Source organism: Rhamphochromis sp. 'chilingali' (assembly GCF_963969265.1).
Source record: "Rhamphochromis sp. 'chilingali' genome assembly, chromosome: 21".
Lineage (NCBI taxonomy): Eukaryota > Metazoa > Chordata > Actinopteri > Cichliformes > Cichlidae > Rhamphochromis > Rhamphochromis sp. 'chilingali'.
The window spans coordinates 28,343,508-28,366,562 of record NC_137949.1 but is presented as its reverse complement, the minus strand read 5'-3'; the positions used below and the strand labels follow the sequence as shown (position 1 = coordinate 28,366,562).

General features: G+C 42.5%; 1 protein-coding gene across 2 annotated transcripts in view; it reads right to left on the bottom strand.

The window, feature by feature from the left end:
• bahd1 (bromo adjacent homology domain containing 1) overlaps positions 1-12,197 on the bottom strand; it is a 35,184-nt gene extending 22,987 nt beyond the window's left edge. Inside the window, exon 1 of one of the 2 annotated variants that reach the window (XM_080870487.1) lies at positions 11,825-12,197. The gene's annotated coding sequence lies outside the window, so the exon portion shown is untranslated. Of the gene's footprint in view, positions 1-1,444; positions 1,757-11,824 lie in introns of those variants that run through there. The other variant, XM_080870488.1, reaches the window with a different exon arrangement.
• Between the last annotated feature and the right edge of the window lie 10,858 nt (positions 12,198-23,055).

The window sequence follows — 23,055 nt, the reverse complement described above, 5'->3', positions numbered from 1 at the left end:
GGAAATCCATTTTTGCCTTCTTTGCTTTTCTCATTACCTTTGTTGTCGTTTTTTAAATAAATGTATCCCATAGCTGAGAATTAAAGGCTCTTTCCACGACATACTGCATTTACAAAAATATTTCATCTTTTAAAACCTCCTTAATGTGATACACTGCTATATTGTATTACACTGTTATATTCTTATACAGTTATAATGCTTTTTTAAGGACTCCTTAGCCCAAAAAAGGAGGATTTGATGATTTTAAGTAATCCTTTTTTTGGCGGTGACTATTTTCAATGTGCAAACCTATAGAATACAGTGTCAGTGTGAATATACAGTATACGCTATTTCATTTTTATAGTATTAAAAAAGCTGAAAATGCTGCAATGTTAACATTTATTCATTTTAAAGTCCTTCTTTCCAAGTGTTACATAAGTAACACTATTAAAACTAGTATCTTGCAGTATGAAGTTTCAAAAGTAAAAGGGTGCATTCATAATATCATATTGTTTAGTGCTGTGTTTTACTACTAATCTTCCAACATCTAAGCTGCATTTACCTGCTGCTGGGATTCAACACATTTATCTGCTTTTAGGCAGTTTGTCCTGCAGGAACACGTCACACAATAGAAGCTGTTAGTATTACTGTGTAGAAAAACCTTAATTTGCACACAAATCGCCAACCAAATAAATGTAGGAAAGGAAAAAGCTCAATATTTAAATGTAAAGTACTAAAACTGAATTATTCAAGTACTTCATCAAGTACTTTGGTTGATGCAGTGAAGAAATATCAAGAAAAAGAAAACATAAAGCAAAAGTGAGTAAAAATATAGTCATTTTTTTCCTTTTAAATCCTTTTAAATATCTTGAGACTCCCTTTTGACCCTGAGATTAGTCGGCAGATGATCAAATGCCAGTGCAGCTCTACTGTGTGAATCTTACGCATTTTAAAGTAAATGGAGCATAGTTCACACATCAGACCTACTTGCCATTGATTTGACTCTCTCCCTGCCGATGGCACATTAAGAGACTGTAGTTTCATCTACATCAGAAGTCCGATAGATACAGGATTAGGAGGAGGAGGAGGCGGCTCTGCCTGGCTGTCTCACAGGCTCATTCAAAAGAAGGACATGGTGTAGCGCTGTCATCATGAGGGAAACAGCCCCGAGGCTGGAGCTCTCGGGGACCTAAGCTGCTGTGCTTCAGATAGTGCATATAACCAAGTCCACTTTCCTGGAGCAAATCAGCAGTTCCACAGTCTTACACCACCAAACAAACGCTAACCATCCTCCACCACCACCAACACCAACACCTCGCTTCTCCTACACGCAGGTTCGGGCTCCAGCAGTTACACAAACACCCACATCCACTACTGTTTCGCGAATATATTGGGTAGGAAAAAACGATTAACGTTATAATCACACTGTTCAACAAAATAAAGAAAATACATACAAATGACTCGCCTCTTGAAGATCGTAGTTGGCCACGGTGGTGGTGGTGGTGGACAGTGTTAATCTGACAGCATGCCGTAGCAGGAGTGCAGGCTGCGATATGAGAAGTAGGAAATAAAAGGAGAGATCCTCAGCGGGGAAACGAGTGGAAAACACCCGACCATCCTCACTCAATCGGGCTTTTTCGGAGCTGCTAGTTAATATCAGTATCATTAGGAGGCTCGTATTACAGCCGAGTTGTTAGAAGCAGCCTAACCACCGACCCTGTCATCTCCAACTGTGACTGAAACACAGCAGCGATTCACCATTACCTCGCGTGTCCCGTTGGAAATAATCACCCACTCAATTTGAAAAAAATTAAATAAAATAATAACAATAAAAATCTCTCGTCCGTGATGTTTGTTTCTTTTCCCGATGATCAGTTTCTACTCGGTAGAGCTGCGGACCCGGGGAGCGATCCGTGGACCAAACAGCCCACAGTAGCTGGAGACATGGTGAACAAATCGGTGAGCGGTGACCTACTTCCGAAGTGGCAAGCTGGAGATAATATTCATGCGCTGCCTGCATTCGCATTCGCCGTTGCACCGGGACATCCCCGTGTAAAATCACGGTCACGTTACTGTAATATTCCTACAGGGACTAAACGGTGTCATCGTGACAGTTTTTTCCACACTTCCTCGTGGTTTTTCTTTGCTTTTTAATTCTTTAAATCTTCTGTGCATATGCGCCAAAGACAAGTGCAATTTCCCCATTTCCCAAACGTCGGTCTGTTTTATGATGCATTTGTACCAAATGAAACCAGCTCTATTTTATGTCCCAAAAATAAATAAATAGAGTTATTGATAAGTAAGTTTTCCCTCTGCCTCATTGGCTGCAAAGCAAGAGTGAATGTACTGAAACCTGACTGACTTTCAGCCATTAGATGGTCAACTTGAAGCCGCACATCCACAAAAAGCGCAAGTTAAACATAATAAAAGCAAGTGGGCATGAATAAAAGATGTGGAATATTAAAATATTCTAGCCATAAAGACCATATCATCACCCAATTCAACTACAAACTAAATCCTTTGTGTAGTTTACTATATAAAGGATTTCAAGTTTCAAACGACTATTTGAATAATTGTTTTAAAACCAGCTGAAAATACAAGTATACGTCCATCTAAATGTTTCATCTTAATGTTCCCACAGCTTCTATACAGGCACATAATGCCAATAGGTACTATTCATTGAATTTTTAACAAGCCTTTGTTCAAATACAGAAGAATGCTTATTACAATAGCTTTAACAACTCATTGCGTATAAAACAAAATAAAACTACAGTAACTAAAACTTTCTTGGGTGCAAAAGGCATAGGAATATTCTAACATGCAGCCCTGCTATAGGTTGGATTGTGTTCTGGTTTTCTTTTAATAATAAAATAGGGATACATTCAGTTCAACTGCTTGTTAATGCAAATATCGAATCAGCCAATCACATGGCAGCAACTCACCGTGTTTAGTCATACAGATTTGTTTGAGATGACCTGAAGATGACAAACTTCTAGCCAAGCTTTAGAATGGGGAATAAAAGTGATTTAAGTCAGTCTGAGTGTGGAATGGTTGTTGGTTGTCTGGTTTAAGTATTTCACAAAACTGTTCATCTCCTGGGATTTTCTCACGTAACCATCTCTAGAGTTTAGAGAGAACTTCAGGAAAAGAGAAAACATTCAGTGAGTAGCAGTTCTCTGGGTGAAAATGCTGTGTTGATGCCAGAGGACAGAGGAGAGTCAGACTGCTTCAACTGGTAGGAAAGTAACAGCGTGCACTATTAAAATAAATGTCTAGGGTTCGTCCACGTTGCTTTATGTTCAGCCTATTTATATCCATCATTCAGGCCCAGCTGTAATTTGTTATAGTTTGTATAGATTAAGAATTTGTAACTTGTATTTTTCTTACTTTTCATCTACTCTTCGTATTTATGGTCTCCATTTATATCTGCTTATTAAAAAATGTCTGTTTTTAAAATATTTATTTTCTTATGCAGAGAGCAAAGAACTTTGTTTGTGTAAACAAACTTAACCAAATGAAGATGAATCTGATTCTAACTCAAATCATTTATAATACAACCAAAGTGTGCAGACAAACATCTCTGAACGCATCACGTGTCCAGCCTTGAAGCAAGTGGGCTACAGCAGCAGAAGACCACACCAGGTGCCACTCCTGTCAGCTAAGAACAGGAAATGTCAAAATTAGACAGCAGAAGACCGGAAATATGTTTCCTGTCTCATGAGTCTTGATTTCTCTTTCATTAAAATGTTAAGGTCGAATTAGAAGTAAATAACATAAAAGCATGGCTTCATCCTGCCTTGTTTCAAAACTTAGGCCGATGCTGGTGGTGTAATGATGTAGGGGACATTTTCCTGTTACACTTTGGGCCCCTCAGTACCAACTGACCATCAGTTGGTACTAACACCACAGCGAGCAGTATCGTTGATGGCCATGCCCATCCCTTTATGACCACAGTGTACCCATCGTCTGTTTGCCACTTCCAGCAGGATGACACACCATGTCACAAATGTGAATATATGAATATAACAATGAGTTCACTGTATTCAAGCGGCCTTCAAAACCAGCAGCTCTCCGTCTAATAGAGCACCTTTGAGATGTGGGGGAAACAGGAAATTCGCGTCCTGGATATGTAGCCGACAAATCTACAGCAACAATATGGACCCAAATCTCTCAGGAATGTTTCCAGCACCTTGTTCAATCTGTACCACAAAGAATTAAAGCAGTTCAAAATGCAAAACCCAGCAAGAGCAAGATGTGCCTAATAAAGTGGCTGTGACTTTATATGAAGCACAGTTTATCTGTAAAGAAGCACAAAGATGAATTGCATTAAATGCATTCATGTTAAACTGTATTCATTTAAGTAAAAGCTACAAAATATCACAACTTCCATCCATGTGTTGACAAAATAAGTCATCTGAACAGATCTCGTTAGAGAAGAAGAGACATTTTAATCAACATTGATAACATTTACATAGAGCCCCAGGAAAAACACTAAATAATACGATATATTATGTAATGACGAATATGCAATGAGCTATAAATTCATCATGTTAATGCCTAATGTAGTAGGTTAGTAATGTTTTTCTCATGAATAACATCAAAAAAATAGAAGCATGTATCCCTCTTAATTAGGCTAATTTACTGTATCCTCTGCTCTGAATGAGACATTCAATCTAAACATGACTGATCATTTGCTGCTCATCATTTATTACCTCTTAACACAGATAAGATCGGCCCGTTGCGATACACACAAATTACGGACTATCACTGACGGCTGCTGGACTCACTCAGTGGGCGTTCAAGTTAAAGAAAAGCTTAACGGACGGTTCAATTTTGTTTTTCCACAACAGCCTGATTGGAAAGCCACCATGTTGTCAAGTTACTGACAAGTCAGAATCAAGCTTAACTGGGATAAATGCTGTCCTCGCTGATATCAGCTTTACAGTGTGTAATTAACAGCTGCAAAGGACCTGAGTGTGTTGAGCTAATGAGGCGTGAGCACCGGGGTGAGCTGAGGGAGAATGGACTGCTGAGAGATGACCTGCGCTGCAATAAACACGCTGCAACACACTGCGGAGAGGTGCAGGGCAACAACTTAGAGGGCTAAATGCTTCCTACATGCAGGATGCACTCACTTACCCGCTCAGTGCTGATCTATAGACATACAGCAAACATCTCAATCATTTCAGGAGAAGCAAAACAAAACAAACCCACCAAAACATTTTACCAGAAGAGACGTTTGTAATGTGAAAGAGGAAGTACGTCCTTTTCCACTACAAGGCTTTTATATATTAGGAGATAATTTAAAAAAAAAAATCATTTGGTCCTTAGCAGGATCTGAAATGATGTAAACTCAACCTCAGATGAACCACAACATGACATACTACACCGTGTCATTACTTATTTAGCAAAATGAAGAAGAAGCAGTTTGTGGAAACTAAGTACACCCTTCCTGCTTTTGTAGGAATTATTGGATAAGTAGCATCCAGACTCTTAATCAAATGCACTTATTTAACTGATCATCAGCAAGTGAACAACTCTATGAAAGCAGATGTTCTGGCAGTTTGCAGGTCTGGTGCTTTCAGCAACAGAAAGTCAGTCAGCTTCACTAAGATTGGAAAGGCTAATGTCTCCTCGTTAAGACGTTGATCGATTGATGATCTAAAGTTAATCTGGGAATGGATGTAAAACCATTTACAAACAATTTGAAGTGAAACAAAAGATTATTCACAAGTAGAAAACATTAAAGGCATTTGCCAGTAAGCGGAAGATTGCACAGCACGTTTGATGAAAACCTAACGCAGCATATCAGCACGAACACCTCATAAAACTATGGTGGTGGTGGAGTGGTGATGGTTTAGGCTCGTTTTGCAGTCGCAGGACTTGGTTATCTCGCAGTCTTTGAATTGACCTTGAATGGTTCCGTATACCAAAGTATTTACAGAGTCAAATGTGAGGCCAACAGCCATTCTCTTGTAGACCGGCTCCTTTAAATAATCAAGATGTTGCAATGGCCCAATGAAAGTCCAAACTTCAGCCCAACTGAAATGCTTTGACAGGATCTTAATAGAGCTGCGTATGAATCAGTTCAATTGTACTTATATAATGCCAAATGACAACAAAGATATACCAATGCCAACAAACCTCAATGAACTGAAGCAACTCTTTAAAGAAGAGTTTGGAATTCAAACTGGGGGTTTTTTTTTTTCATGCCAAATGTTTATTTATACCCTCAGCAGACACAAAGTACTTACAGAGCACTCATTCACTGGAGATGAGTTTTTAGTCAGTTCTAAAAAAAAACTGGCCTGAAACAAACAAAAAAATCATTTATTTGTTCTTTTCTGGTCTCCAACAAGTCCTCAGAGGAGTCATTTTCTAGCAGATAAATACTAGAAACTAAGAATAATGTCCCAGTGCAGTTAGGCTGCACACAGTCATTTGAGCCACTTGTTGTTACAACAAAAATATTAATTATGGCTGCTCTAAAGAGCTAGTTAATGACTGGAATAATTGTTATGAGATTTTCAATCATGTCCCACTAACTGTGAGCCAACACCTTCAGTCCTACAGCCATATTTTTATATAACCAGTGTGAAGCAACCCAAATGTGATTTTTTTTTTTTTTTAAATCCCCAAACTAAAACATCACTACACCAGGAGACTAAATATTTGTGACAGGCATCAATATGTTCAGGGAGTGAAGCCCTGATGAGACATCATGCAGCGAAGGTACTGCAGGTGGGCTGAGAGGTCATTTCTCATAAACACACACAACACACTAAAACATTCAGTTAGAAAACTCTTAACTGAATATTTAATCATAATTAAAAGTTTTAAGTTATAAATTCTATATGATCAAATACTTTGGGAATTTAAAAATAAAATCACTTGAGTTGGTTGTGACTAAAGGTTTGGGTGGGCTGTGGAAGATTTTCACATTTCAAGCTTTGCTGTGGCGGACTGGCAAGGCAAGGCCAGCGCAGTTAGGAAGCCACACTTAGATGTGAATGCACTGCCTAACAACAGTGACACAGGCACAAATAATACCTTCAGGTCAGATCTTTAAGAATAAACTTGCAGCAAAAAAACAGGATACAGAAATGTACGATTTAGGCCTTTTGAGTTGAACTATGCACTCAACCTATTATGTCACCTCATGGGTTCAACACAGTCCATGGGGGGGCATTTGATTCAGATCGGTCATGTGCCCTTTGCCCAGCTGCCTGACTACGCAATGCTGGTTTTGTGTCCACAACTCGCTTTGCCTGCTCAAACTGACTGAAACATCGTGTACCAGTGGAGCTGATGCAAATACAGTTTCTACTGTTGCTCAAAACCTGCTTGTGGTATTATTCGCTGCAGCTCTTATGACTCTTAGCCGAGGTGTCCTCACTCTCAGGCTAGCTACAAGTGGCTGATTTGAGACTAATGGTCAGTTTGTCATTTTCCCTACAGTGTTTTGGCTGCACAGCAGCTCTGAGCCTGACAGTGATACCCACAGCAGATAATGTGACTGTTACACACACCAGCAAAGCCTGAATGCAACAATGATGTAATGAAAATCACATACAACCGCACAAAGCTCCACATAAAACAGCTGGGTGACACCCTAGAGATTAAAATAAAAAAGTACCAGCAGTGCTAATGAATGGGAAGAGTCAGTTTAAGAACAGAAGAGGAAGTGCCGTGTACACCAGTCTCCTGTCATTAAAACAAAATGGACTTTTTCAGCAGGGCATATCTCTCTAACCACTTTAACAACCTGTCATTGTTTGGCTGCAGACTGTTTGTTTACCAGGGGCTTTCTAAAGGGAGCGTGTGTGCGAGAGAAGTGTTTGTGTCAGTCTTGGCTGATAGCAGCAATGTGACAAATAGCTGGTTATCATGTGATTGAGTTTGCATGTGTTAGGAAAGATTTTAAAGTCTAATCTTAAACTCAATTTTAACTTAATCTGACCATTTCTGTTAGAAATAGGAAGACAGGGTGCACAATTCAGTCTGACGCAGGCGGGGGGGGATACACAGAGCAGTCAATGAAGCTTTTTAAAAACAGCCAAGAAACTGATAAACATGATAGACAAAAATCATCTTAATTGCACACGTGCAGAGGCAAAACGCAGCTTCAAAAGAGAATGTGTCATGCACACAGAGCAGCGCTTCGAGCTCAAAACTGGTTGTAAGCTGTTTATCGTCTTCAACGTGTAGCCTACCGATGTAAAGATGACAGTTGAGCAACACAGAGCAGATACAGGACAGGAAGTGTAATTATCTGCTTCTACTGTTCTGCTTCAAAGAGACGGGGCAAGATGCCAGGCTGCCTGACTAGCAAAAGGGGAGGAGAGAGGGGAAAAAAAGAGAAGTAGATGGAGAGATACTGATGAAGATCGAAGTGAAGCAACAGAGAGGAGAGGAGAGGAGAGGAGAGGAGAGGAGAGGAGAGGAGAGGAGAGGAGAGGAGAGGAGAGGAGAGGAGAGAATCTCACCTCTTACATCTCACTGAGCAGAAGAAAAGTCAAACTCAGTAGAAGTCAGAGAGGCTTTTTTTCCTTTCACATTCAGCTTCCTGTTTTTCTTTGCCTGACAGCTCTTCAGAGATACAGGCGTTTGACACAGACTTTGTGAGAGAGCAGGGGAAAACAAGAGGGGGGGGGGGGGGGGGGATATTTAAGAGAATGTGTGTGAGACAGCGATGGAGGGAGGAGGCAAGAGACAAGAGAGTGATGGATTGAGATAGCACGGTGAATGGAGACAGTGAGAGATTGTCATCATCATCATGAACAATGACTCTCTGATAGAGGAGGCCTGAGGAGCTGAGGAGTGAGTGAGGAGGGGGTGGGGGTGCCCGCCTGCCCACCTGCCAGGGTCTCAGTCATGCTTTTAGCATCTGCCAAACTGAAGGACGCTTGGTGCCATGTGCTTTTCGCTGAAGGAGCCTGACGTTTGTCAGTCACAGGGAGGACTTCTGTTCTGTTTAGTCGCGGCCAAACAGGATTTACTGTAATGCCTCCATCAAAACCCACACACACACACACATGTAAACAATCCCAGTGTGTGTCAGAAGTAGAAGTGAGTGAGACCCCATCTCTAAAATCTCCACTGCAGCTGTGGACCAGTGGACAGCTGACAGCAGTCTGTGGATCTCTGCTCCACTTCTCCTCCCGTCCACACCAGCCCTGCCTCCTCTTCTTCTATGTTTCCATGAAGCAGGCCTGTAATTTTCACAGCTGTGTCTTGGAACTGAGCCAGCGTGAGTCGGGGAAAGAGAGCGCAGAGCAGTATGGGCTGGCTAATGGCTTTTAGACAACTAAGGGCTACAGAGCAGCTTTGCTAATCCCGAGGTTCACTGCTCATTCAGTACAGAGAAATATTCATACCAGTGAACAGGGATAAGAAGGAAACTCATTAGCATTAGAAAACATTTAAAAAAAAAAGGTGCAAAGTTCTGTAAATTGTATGTTAACCTGTAACAAGCACTTCTTTTGTGGTTATGATGGCATTTAGTCAAGTAACAGCTGAAATCTACGATCGCAGCAATTGACCTCATTATAATGTCAATAAAGACATAATTACAGGTCAGCCTGGCTATGTGCAACGCTGTGGTTGGGGGTTAAACTTCACTATTTGCCCTATTTTCTTCCCAATAAGGCCAACTAACCTGTGGCTTTGTACAAAATAAAATAATGATGTTACTTTCTGTTCCACGTGCATTTCTTTGGAATCCCATCATACACCCACATCTCAGCTGAGGCTGGGTTACCTGCAGAGGACAGTGGGCACCTGCTCTGAGGTTTCGTAACTTTGCTGGGTCAGGGTTTAAGGATAAAGCTCCCAGGTAGCTCTGTGTGTCAGCTGGTTCCTTTAGATGTATTATATGAAAACATATCTGGTTCTTGCTTTATGTAAAGTTAATTTTAGGGCTTTATAAGAAGTAAGTTTGGTATTAGAAACAAAAAAGCTCACTTACTGAGCTCAGCGCATGAAGGCAACTTAGATAAGCATGATTATTTTTAACATAAAGTGCTCTTTAAACTCAGCTGGTTTGGACAGCACTGTGATCATGAAGAAACGACTTGTGTTCTTCACTTAGTGAATAAGTAAGTACATATAGGAAATGGATTTCTCTAATGTTCTCCCTAAAAAATTCTTTAGAAATACAAGTTTCTCTGCTAGAAAACAAATCTTGAAAATGTAACAACAGATATTAGATTAAAAAGCAAATTAAAAAACTAAACTGTTACAAAAAACCCCCAAAAAACAGCCCAAAGTGGTGTTTCTATTAGACAATATTTAACATCACTCTGTGGGGAATTACAGTGTGATGACAACCACACAGTGATGTTTTGGAAAATTGGGACTTGTCAGTGTGCTTTTCCTACGCAGCTGTAGGCGGAAATTGTTTCACTTTCAGATGATCTTTTCAACAAGTGAAATATATTTTTAAAGATGATAACAGGGCGACAACACAGCCACTGTTTCAGTTAGTCTGCTAACAGCTATTCTTTTCATTTCTGCCCTCTCCTCCTCCTCCTCCTCCTTCTTCTTCTGACCACATGTGTCCCGACTGCAGGCTGGAGGTATTCGTCTCCTCTGGGACATCTGGGAGGTCAGTGCGTCTTTCCTCCGTGGCCACATCAGGGCAGTTCTTCAGCAATAATGGGATTAAGTCCTGGATTGATATCCAGCTTTATGGCTCACGTGTGGGCAGCGCAACGCTATTCAACATGCTGCTATGGCAAGCCTGTCAAGGTAATGCTGGAGAACCGACCAGACACAAATCTACCACGACCTCCAAAGCTGGCGTTCTATTGTCAGGCTCTTCTGCTCACAAGGGCCTTTACAAACACTATTATGCCCAGGAACTCACCAGGCAACTTGTGTTATAAAGCTCATGTCATATGAAAAGCCTGCACTTTCCAGTGGCCTTTAACAGCAGGAGATGATTCTTCCCAGATTGTGGCATTTCATTTCCTTGACTTACTGATTGTTTAGTCTATGAAATGTCAGGGAAAAGTGCAAAACAGTCCAAGTTAAACCTTCAGATTGCTTATTCTGTCAAACCAGCGGTAATGCAAGACGTATTCAGATGTTTTACCTGAGTAAAAGTGCCAAAACCGCAGTGAAAAGGCACACAAGTAGGCGAACAAAGCATTAATAATCTTCTATAGAAACTACAGCTGTTAAATAAGTAACCTGCAGAGAACTTTCAACTGTTTGGAGCAGATGGATTAAACCACGTAAAACTCTAACATCAGTTTGTTTATCTTTCTGAGTAAATCAACGTTTAAACCGTCCAAAACGCCACTACTACCACTACTACTTTGGTGGCATCATTAGCTTGAAAGTGTATAAAAGATTAATAAACCCCTCAGATTCGACTAATCGGCATGCTTTAGCCGTGTCTTTAGAAAAACAAAAAAAAAAACCAACCCCTTACATGTTCCAAGAGGATCTCCACGTTCCCCCTGCTCTTACAAACCCACAAATACAAACTCCAACACAGAGCCGAGCCTCAAACTTGACTCTAACAGAAGCTGCTTGCGTGACATTTTCTGCGATCACGAGCTGGGAGTCTCAGCCGATCGAGCCTTGCTACCCAGTGTTTGGCCGATTAAAAAAAGAGGCAGCTTTGCCACCTGCACAAGTGACACCACTGACAACAGATGTCTCCGAAAGTTACCTCCGAGGGTTTTACAGATCCCCGGCAACAAGAAGGATCTGCTATCTGTCAATAGCTGACAGATTATTCCAACCCGAGCTGCCTCCTCTCTCTCGATCCTGTCCTGCCTGACACTTTCAGTTTTGCCTCGAATGCGATAAGAGTTGAAACGCTTTCGCGTCTTACCGTTTCGCAAAGTGGAAAATAACCCAGCGGGAGTCGGTATGTTGGAGAGGAAGATCAGTTCCACGGCAAGAGAGAGTGATGCGTCAGGTGTACGCTTCCCGCAAGTGAAGGAGGAAAACCGTGCGGAGGGCGACTCATGTTGAGTTGATCGGCTGAAGCCTTTTTTCTTCTTCTCCTCTCTCCTGCTCCGATCTGCGCCGCTCCACGCTCTACGCGTAAAAATCGCCACTCGGTAAACTTAGAACTAAAGCAGAGGTCAATAAGACGGAGCGAGGCGCACTCGGCACTCCGCAGAAATCCTGCAAACTACGGCTCACTTTGGCATGTTTTTACATAACAGCATCATCCGCTTTTTGTGTTGACGCATCATGTAGCCTAGAGAAAACATGGAGTTTCTTAAAGGGCCACGGACGCATCGTCCACATGTCACCGTCCCCAGCAGCCCCCGCTGTGGCTGACAGATGGGTTTCACCCAGTTAATGTATTTAAGCCCTTTCCTTTTGACGGGTGTATTAACCTAACCCTGGCGGGGGGATTGAGGGGAGAGGGTCGGGCTCTGCTGCTGAACACTGAGTGAAGAATTTATGGAGTTTATGGTCTCCCTTTTTTTGTATTGTGCTTTTGTTTGCGTTGATATTTAAAATGGCTTGTTTGCAGAAATTGGTCGTCGGGCAGTATTTTAGCATTTGAATGTGATCGCGGAAACAATAACAAAGGTTATGATTAATTTAGATGAACTGACTTAAGCTAAACAAACGAGTAATTTCTAAAGTAAAATTAAGCTTCTATTTTTTTTAAAAAAAAAAGTTGTAAGAAATGAGCAAAACCTTGCAGCAAGTAAACTACATTTGAAAATCTGCAATGTGTAATCACGTGCTGTGGTTGTGGGTTTTCATGTGGGTGTGTTTTTAGCCCTAGACTCTTATTGATTGGTGCACCATTATGGCTTTTTAGCCCCACTAGGTATCAGGGGAATACCCACTAATTATACCTCACGTTGCTGCTAACCCTGCAGATCTACAATAACACAATGACATTCCTCGTCAAGGAAACCCATCCATCCATTCAGCCAATGATTTTCTTCTGCTTATACAATTCAGGGTTGCAGGGTAGCTGGGGCCTATCCCAGCTATCATAACTCAAAAGGCAGGATAGCAGATTGCCAGTGGATCAAGAAACTCCAAAAGAATAAGCCCTAGAAAGAGTTCATTAAAATACAATACAACACCTGAAAATGGCAAAAGCATCCCTCAAAATTGCATCGTTAGAACCACATCGCCATACCAACATGCAAGATCAGTAATTAAACTGTCACCACTTCAGATAGATGTGCAAAATCTCATGAGTTTTTAAGCACTGATAATAGATTTTTAAAAATTATTTTGGTCACTTGTTGGGGAAATTATTTGTGCAGAGCAACAGAGGCTATATGCTTTGACTCATTAATTTCTGAAAGCTCATAAATAAAATCAACGTAGGGAGTGAAACGATAATTCATCCCAGGCCACTTGATATCACGAGCTACATGATTATCAAAGAATTGGCATTAATTTGGAAAAGAACAATAATGTTAAATATCAGCTGTCAATTATTAAAACAAAATCTGAGAAATAATTCCACCTGTATACTAAAGATATTTAAAAATGAAATATGTTAATATCACATGAATTAACCAGAAAATGTGTAATTGCTCTTTTAAACTGCTTTTGTTGAGTTACACTAAAATACAGGTAATATAATAAAAGTTCATTCTTTCAGCCAAATTAATCATGTAGTCAAAATATCCATCATCCATTCCCAGTCACATGTCTGAGCCATCTCAACTAGCTCCTTTTGATGTGGAAGGAGTAGTGGCTCTACTCTGACACCCCCCGGCGCACGAATGACCAAGCTCCTCTTCTTGTGTCTTAGGGAAAGCCCAGCCACCGTTGGCAGCTCATTTCTAGTGTTTTGTGTGAACAGAGTGACCTGGGATGGACTCAAAATCCCTTCTGACTTGACTTAAGCTACTGAATCCTTTGTAACCAGACACTTTTGTCAATGCATCTCCCGTTTCACCTCACTTTACAGCAGCAGTGACTGCTTTTTAACGAGACGCTCATTTCATTTGGTGTAAAAAGCAATGCCCCTCAAATCTCTTTGCTTTCAGCAAATGTGAGAGAGAAGAGAAAAAGGTTAGCTCAGTTCTAAAATTTATGAATGGATTCAATTTAATTAAACGTCTGCTTCACAGTGCTTTGACTTAATAAAACAGGCATTATATTGTGGCCTTTGGCTAACATTTAAAAAGTAATTTCTACAATTTTAAGCCAAAAAATAATTCTGTAGTTTATGTTTTCGCTTCCTTGACACACCTGCACTAACATTTAAACTGCCTACTGCTGATAGACTTGCTCATGTTTTGTTTTTTGTTCTTTGTATTGTTGTGTAAACTGATTTAATGTGCGTTGTGCAGCGCTATTTCAAGAGAATGGCATATTTTTCAATTTTAAATCCAGACCTCAATGGTAGTATAACATGTGGAATTTATTTTATTTGGGAGATAAAACCTGGTGCTCACACAGGAAATTGCATTGCCACTGCAGCTTTAATACAGTCGACGCATCCCAAACAGCTAAACAATATCAATTCCAAATACAGTTAATAACATAAAAATAATTAAATTGGCCAATAACCAATGTGCAAATATGCAAACATGCAGATCATCTTATCATTACTGTGCATTAAACAGTCCTGTAGCAGCGGGTATAAAGGACCTCCTGAGATGCTCAGGCTTGCACTTTGGTGCAATCAGTGTTTGAGTGAAGATGCTACTGTCGATAACCTCCGGAGCATGAAGAGGGTGGGCAGGGTTGATGGTAACTGCTTTCAGCTTCGAGAGCATCCTTCTCTCTGCCACCTGCTGGACTTTCTCAAGTTCAGACCCGAGCACAGAGCCGACCTGCTTGATAAGTTTGTTTACTCTGTTCCTGTGTGCTGTGTGGACCCCTTTCTCCCCAGCAGGCCACAGCATCAAACAAATCACCACCATGTGGTTGACACTGTGGAGCAAAGGTTGACAGATGTTAACCTCCTTAGGAAATTAAATCGTCTTTGTCCCTCAGTGTACACTGCTTCCATATGGCTCTTCCAGTCCAACTTAATGTGCAACTGCACATCAAGGTATCTGTGGCTGAACACCACATTAATGGTGGTTATAGGTGTTGGTTGGGTCCTCCTCCAACCTCACCTGAAGTCTAAAACCATCTCATTGGTTTTTGCGATGTTAAGATGGAGATGACTGCAATCACTCCGAGTCAAGACAGTAGGTTTTTAACTAAGCTTTAGTTACCCTGTGATAGGCTGGTGACCTGTCCAGTACTCTTGTCCAATAACACCAGTGATGTGATCAGGCCATCCCTGACCATTTTACTGCTTTTTGATATCAAATGTGTTAAATAGAAATTCATTTCTATTTATTTGTGATAGTTTTAACAAAATTTGGGACATAGTGTTAAATGCTTCATATTAGTAATACTTCAGAATATCCAAAAAGAAAAAAAAAAGACCTTTTAAACTTGGGCACAGTTGCTGAATTGCTTTGTCACGTGTCTCTACAATGGCAGGTGCTTTCAGGTCAACGTGAGGTCCTTGTCGAGCAGGTATGCCTGAGACGTGCTGCTAAACAGAGGCTTACCCTCATCCAAAGGGAGCTGCCCAATAGGAAAGAAGAAACGAGACAATGCTGTCCAGCAGCTTGAAGTTCTGCATGTGTCAGCAAGCTTTGGGCACGACGGTGAGTGTGTTTACTGCAGTAGGTTGTTTGGAAATGTCTTTGCATTTTAGCTGTCTGCTGAAATAAAATTAAAGATTGAATAATATAATAAGTATATCTAAAAGACAATGTCTTTCTGTTTTAATTCAAAGGCTTAAGGAAAATACATTTCAATAATTTCTGCAGAATTCTCAGTGTCCTTGTAGGTACACAGGTGAGCACATTGTTCTTATTCTCAGAAGGATGGCGGTATGGAGCCCGTTAGCACTGTAGCAATGGAATCAGCTGTAGGTGACTACAGAGGGATGAGCTCAAAATTCTCCCCTTCACAATCAACATAACACAGCGCAAGCACAAGCAGGTACTGTGTGGCAATATCCATGATCTCATCTGTCTGGACTGACACAACAGCCCTGCTCTGCTCTGGGCTGATGACGTCCTCCCTCACGAGAGAAAACAAGTATCTCATGAGCTCGTTCTGCATCGTTCCCCTAGAAACCGTGGCGTTCTCAAGGCGCTCCTTTCTGGGGTATTCTGGAATCCCGGGGTTACCTGTACTCCGAACTCACCGCCGCTGGCTACACATCAGTTAAATGGAGCTCCATCAGCTCTCACTTGTTTCCTCCCAGAAACCTGTGGGTTGATTTCCCCAAATATTTTGGCTCATTGTCCATGTTTCCTGTGAAACTTTGCTGATCAAACAATATTTTCTATCCCTGCATACAATAACATAAGAAATAGTGAAAAGGTCTAAAGATAGAGAAATTTGTCTATGTCAGGTAGTTCACTGTGTCAGCTTATAGTCTACCTGAGCACCGTTTAACAAAACCACTGTGTTTATAGCAACTAATAACATTACAGACATAACTGACTACCATTGTAACGATATAGACAGTAATAGTGTCAACATATATTTGCTAATTTTGCATTTTTGTGTATAACTTTGAAGACACAGCTGAGACCAGCATTCAAACTAAGGAGGAGTTCCCTGATCTGATCCAATCCTTCCTTGTCTTAACACATTCCTTTTATCTTCCGTGTTTACTTCTATTTGTTATCCTCTCCTATTTTTTCTTTTCTTTTTAGGGGGAAATCAGTCATTAAAGGGTTATTTTTGTTTATGTACTTTGTTATTTATGTCATTTAGGTTGTGTCTGCATTTTGGTTCTTCTCCATAAAGAGCTAAAATGTCACAATGGGTGAACTAATGATCAAAACTAAATGGCTTCAGACTGCTTATATCATACTTACGACATATACTTGCATGCGGTCCACCAAAAAATACCAACCACCCATAGCCCTGTGGTGATGACACTATGCCTGAGAAGCACACAGTGTAACTTCATTACAAAGAAGGTCTTTGTCTATTATGACTCAGTGTTTTCTGTGTAGGAACAACACACAACCATGCTAGTCCTTAAATTTGGAAAATTGTAATAAATGTGTTTCGGGCATGAGGATCACTGTGATCTTCAAGTTGTATTGTACGTAATGACACATGATGGCGATGCTATTAAACATAGCATGAAAAACGTTTGCATCATCATGATCTGTAGGTTTTAGTCACCAGTACAGAGGAGGGTCTGAATCGAAATCCACACATCCATATGCGCTAAAAAAAATGTGTGTAATATTGTTTCATAAGTACAATATAAAATGTTGCATTTAATGGAATCTGGTTATTTGAAATTCACTTGACAGGTGCACATTCAGTTTACACCAAGCACATTTTCCTTAGTGATCAATTATTTGAAAAAAGAAATCTTTCATTTCATATTTCAGTCGCCTTTTTTAAAATATTGCTTCATGTTTACTGAGGGTCAGGGATGTTTTTTTGTTTTGTTTTTTTTGAGTGTGGCCTCATGCTAGAAGTTTTAATTCCATGCTACAAGTCTGGTTAATTACACGTTAAGGTTTCTTGACAAAACACCATAATTCACCACTGTTCCATCGACACGCCTTTCAATGAAAACTCAGAAACTCGCAATTTAGCTTCCCCGAGGTCTTTAGACTAAACTGACCAAATATGGAGGATGTCATTAAGATAGAAAGCCACGCTCTTTGGTTCTGTCCACCAGTTCAGAAGTTTTGGCGCGAGATATGTGAAGACTTATCGAAGTGTCTGAAATGTAACATTCCAACTTCCCCCTTAGTGTGTTTGTTGGGCAGCTTAGATAATGTCACTTCAGAAAAGAATATCGCCCATATGGTTTTCACTGCCCTATGCATAGCCAAGAAAACAGTCCTCATGAACTGGAAAAATAAAAATAATCTTAATTCTAACCAATATAGAAATTATCTATTAGATTACATTAGTCTTGATACAGCCTCTGCCACCACATCAGATCAATTGCTCTGGGCTCCTTTGATCAGCTCCATCACCTAGTGGGGGTGGGGGGTCATAGTTTGGTCCCGCCTTCACTGTTGTGATTGGTGTGGGGGTAGGGACAGGCTTAGGGCGTCGGGGGGTTCCCCGGAGGCATCTTCCTTGGGGGGCTCAACCGGGGTAGCGGTCATGTCCGGTTAGGGGCTCTGTTGGCTCTCCGGTGACTGTTTCCTCGCGGCTGCGTGCAGCGGGGCTAGGGGAGGGTCTGTGCTGACGGACGTGGGTTACTGACCTGGTAGCCTGGCTGCCCCTGGGTGGGTCCGGGATGGGCGTGAGGTTCTGGGGGCGCTCCGTCTCTGGGCTGGGACCCGGACCGGGCCTCGGGGGCTTGGGTCCTGGTTGGTGTGTTGCCGGGGTTGTGGGTGGGCGGGTGCATGGGGGCCCAGCCCTGGAGCAGGGTGCCGCCGGTGCGTCGAGCCACCTGGGGGGCTCTTCAACTGGTGGGGGAGATTGTCACATCTTGCAGGAGCTTTCCTCTCCTCAGGAGCTCCCTCTGCAGGAGGGGGAGATACAGGAGAGGTGGAGGAAGATCTCAGCCTGGGTGTTTATTGTCTTATGTAGTCTGGAAGATGAGTGGATGGTCGGGTGGGTGCAGTTTTCTCTGTGGTGGGGTTGGGTGGACTGTCCCGGGCTCTCTGGGGCCGGGCGGCGCTGCTGCACTGGGCCCGGTCTGGATGGGCCTGGGCCCCCTTTCCCTGGTGGGTTGCGGAGTATGGGGGTGCCTACTGGGGTCAGCGGGGGAGCTGGCCCCAGGGAGGGGTCACTTGCCCCTCCCTTCCTTCCCTCCCCATCTCCAGCTGCCTCCCTCTTCCCGCTCCACCACAACCACCCACACATGCAGGGCCTTGGAGTAGGGGTGTGTCACCAGGGTGCAGAGGAGGCTACCCCCCCCCCCCCCCCCCCCCTCCCTCTGTCCCCTTCTGGCTGCCTCTGCCTCAATTTTATCCCACAACTTAGACATTCACATTACTCACACTCTCATTACACATACATATAGGATCTTGGGGGTGGGCACGATACACGGAGTCCAAAGTACCATCAGGGTGTACACCCCACCCCTGGCATCGTTGCCCACCTCTCAATTTTAAATACACGTAGACATTGAGGGCTAGCAGGAGGGACTATGCGCTTACCTGCTGCTCTCTGGCAGGTAGCTCCATGCCCTCCTGGGTTTTAAATGCACCTTAGAACACACATGCATCAACATTACAATGAGCGGGTGGAGGGAGGTTCGGAGTCTTCTCTCACCCCCGTTCTCTGCGACCTGCTGGAGCAGGGGGGCTAGGACTAGGAGGAGGAGTTGGCCGTCCGACTGCGGTCTGGAGTGTGGAGCCTTCCTGCTGCTGCGGAGTCGGGGCGGTCTGCCTCCCCCCACCGCAGGGAAAAGGGAAACACCACCTGGGTCTGGGTGCAGTTCCCCCCTCCAGGGGCGGGGGCACCTAGACCCGGTTTGTAGAGTACGCTTGGGGAGTGTGATCGTGTGTACAACGTCTCTTTATGTCTGTCTCCACGTTGGTTGAGTGTGGAGTGAGTGCATATGAGAGCATGAGGGTGGGAATGGATGTTTGTATCTGTGTGTGCCTGTATGTCTGTGTCTATATGTCAGGTTGGGTGTCAGGCGCCACCTCTCTGGGGACATCTCAGGCCCTCCAAGGTTTGGAGGCCTATCTCCCCCTACCACCACTTCCCCTGCCAGTGGCGGACCCCCTCAGACATCGGTGCGTTGGTGGTTCTTTGTGTCCGGGGATGGGCGTCCAGGTACACACCGGCTCACTCCTTGGCGGCCGCTTATCGGGGCCTGGGGCCTGGGGCTCGCTCGGGCCACTTCGGAGGTGGGGTGCCCCCGGCCTCTCGGCCTGGGGCTCAGTCACTCAGGCGCAGCTGGCTGCCGGCGGAGCTCACGGGCGCGTCACTGCAACTCCCCCTGGCTTCTGCTCCGCGGCTGCTGAGTGAGCCCTCATCTGGGACTCTCCTCAGCTCTTTCCGGGACAGTGGCGCAGCTGCCCCTCTGTTGGTCTTCCTTGGTCTCTTGTGTTCTGGGGGCCTCTGGATGTCTGGAGTTTTGATCTCCTCCACACCTGCTTCATGCCCTGGAGGACGGGGCTGTGGCCCCCCCACACCCTCTAGCAGATTATTACATGAAGGAACCTTTTAAAAAAACAAAAAACAAGCGCGTCCATGCTCACAGGTGTACACACGGGTGATCACACCCACAAACTACACCCTTTTTGGCTCCTACCTCAAAGCACACTGTGTTCTGTTGATCTTATGTGCTGCACAATAATGTTTAACATTTAGTATTTACTGTCATATTCCCATATATCATTTTGATGTTGTTTATTCTGTTACTCTTGTTCTCTTCTGCTTGCTTTCTTTTTTCTTTCTCAGCAGGTGATCCAGGTGATTGATATATGCATTTTTTTTCTCTGCCCGTTCTGTTGGTTTTTGTCTTTTGCCCTTCTCCCCCGTCCCTCTTCTCAGCTGTTTCTCTTTCCCTCTTTCTTTCTCCCCTTCTTTCCCCCAGTCAAGTCTGTCCCGTATTCATTAAGTGAAAATAAAATAAACAATAAAAGGTGAATCAAATGGACCATTACGGCAAGGCTGGGATGGTCAATTTGGTAAAGTAAATCCGTTGGGCATCTTTCTTTGCCTTTAGACAACAATTCTGATGGCAAAAGAGCCAAACGGGACAGGCCAAAAAAAAAAAAAAAAAAGATAGAAAGCCTGAAAATGATGAAATCTGTAAAGTGGAAAATCACGGATTTCCTGTTTGGTTGAGGGCACTGTGTTTTGTACAGACATGTGGATTTCCTAAGGCCTCGACTGTTATTAACTGATGTATACAGAGTTAACGTGTAAATTCTTGCACTAACTATGTGGTTAGAGAACACCTGTAAATTAAACACCATGTTGATGTAGTATATCATGATTAGAACGCACAAAGCTCACTTCCCACTCACGTCTGCCATGTAAATGTCTGCAGACTTGAATACTTGTAAAGGCTGTGAATTCTTGGGCTATTTGAGTTATAACAACTTCGTGTGCCATAGCGAAACAACTCATGTGCTCCCCCAGATGTGCTCTTTATCAGAAAAAGCCTCATAATTTAGCATTATGAAGAACAATTCTGGTAAAAAAAAAAAAAATCCAGTACATTTTTCTGGGTGACTTAAAGTACAATGGCTGAAAACTGCAAAAGCAACTGAAGACAAAAAAAGACGTTTTGCAACAACTACATGCAATATGAAACGTATTACCATGTACGAGGTGTGCGCTAGGTGTCATAGATGTTCAAGCATCCCTAGTCCCTCAACAACAACCTCGTGTCAGAGGTGATTTATCATGTCGCCAAACTGAAAACTCGGCGCATTCACACGAAAGCAGCACGGAAGTGTGACAGTTCTTCTGACCTCATTTGAAGTGGATGTGGTCAACCTGCTAAGAGGGCTACATCAAAGTATCAAACATTTCCTAAAAATCTTTTATCTTTTTGCCTGACTTACTAGCCCAGTATCAAAGTTATTGGAGTGGGTGGACAGATACACATGGCGAATGTGTGAATTTATATCCTGCTTGATACTAATGAGCGTATCCATTTAACTGCCAATATTTCTAGTTTTGTGGATTGAATTTAGCATTTTTTTCCCTCAAATGGTTTAGTATGTGGTTTTGACCATAAATTTTGCTTGTTCTGCCAGGAATAAACAAACAGTCCCAGTGTTGCCGCCTCAGTTGCAGAATTATTTAACTGAAAACTATGAAATTACAAACCAAGCATCCGAACTAGGAAGAAACGTAGTTTAAGGAACTTTGGCATTGTTGTTGGTGCCAGATGGGCTGGTCCGGGTACAGTACCGTACAAAAGTCTTGAGGCAAAATGTCTGGAGCAATAGTTCTCCAGGTTTTCTGAAGATCTTTTAAAGTTTTTCCTCAGACATTGGCTGCTTTTACTCATTTTCAGTCCAGTCCTTGTACCTGACCATTTTCAGAGGAATGCTTTTGATCTACTTTAACTATGATTCACTTAACCATAAAAAAATGTCACGTTTACAGACAGACGACAACTTGGAAAAGAATCCATTTTAAATTGTATCTTTAGGCCAGGGGTGTCCAACTCAGGCCTCAAGGGCCGGTGTCCTGCAGGTTTTAGATGTGTCCTTGATCCAACACAGCTAATTTAAATGGCTAAATCACCTCCTCAACATGTCTTGATGTTCCGGGCCCTTGAGGCCTGGAGTTGGACACCCCTGCTTTAGGCACGTTATTAGCAACAGCTTGTCATAAAAATGCATCATTTGTGCTTATATAGTATTAAAAAGGCACAGCACCTCAGAGATGCATTCAACCATGAGCTGAAGCATCTAATTTTCTCCAAAGCCTTGTCAGAAATGGCCTCAATTGTACAAGTGATTTTTCCCATAAATACTGTATTTCCATTTATGTTTCCATTAAGTCTCATATTTTCTACAGAATTACAAGGCAATGAGGAGTAGCTCAAGACCACATGTAGTTTATTTCTGCTGTGATATTCAGATGGTCAGAACTCAATATCAATGTGGAGTGTGGGAGATCCTTTCTTGGGATACCTTGAGCCCCCTAGCACCCTTGAGCACAGTTTAAATGTCACAGTCTTCATAAGTACTGTTCATGTTTGCACCTTGTTGAATCCAAATATGTCTCTCTCTCTCTCTCTGGAAATGGGTGAAAATCCACCCAGTAACGCAGCTCCCATCCATGTTTAATTCCCTTCAATTATAGCTCGAGCTACTGGCTCCTCTTTGGCTTTTCCCTGTGTTCAGTGGATACAGAGGAACTATAGAGACATGCTTTTACCAGACCTCTTTTTTATTCCAAGATACAAACAATGCACAAATGCTCTTCTAGTTCACAGAAATAAATCCAACCTCCCTATCTTCTGCACATTAGTCAACCTGACTCATACACGGCAGATATGATATCATGTTAACAGGTGATGGAGAAGTTTCAGCCACAAGTTACTGAGAGGGATTGTAAAGCCACAGGGATCACAGAGAAATCATTAAAGATTTAGTAAGATGACCCGGAAATAGAGGTTAATTTTTTTTATTGCTG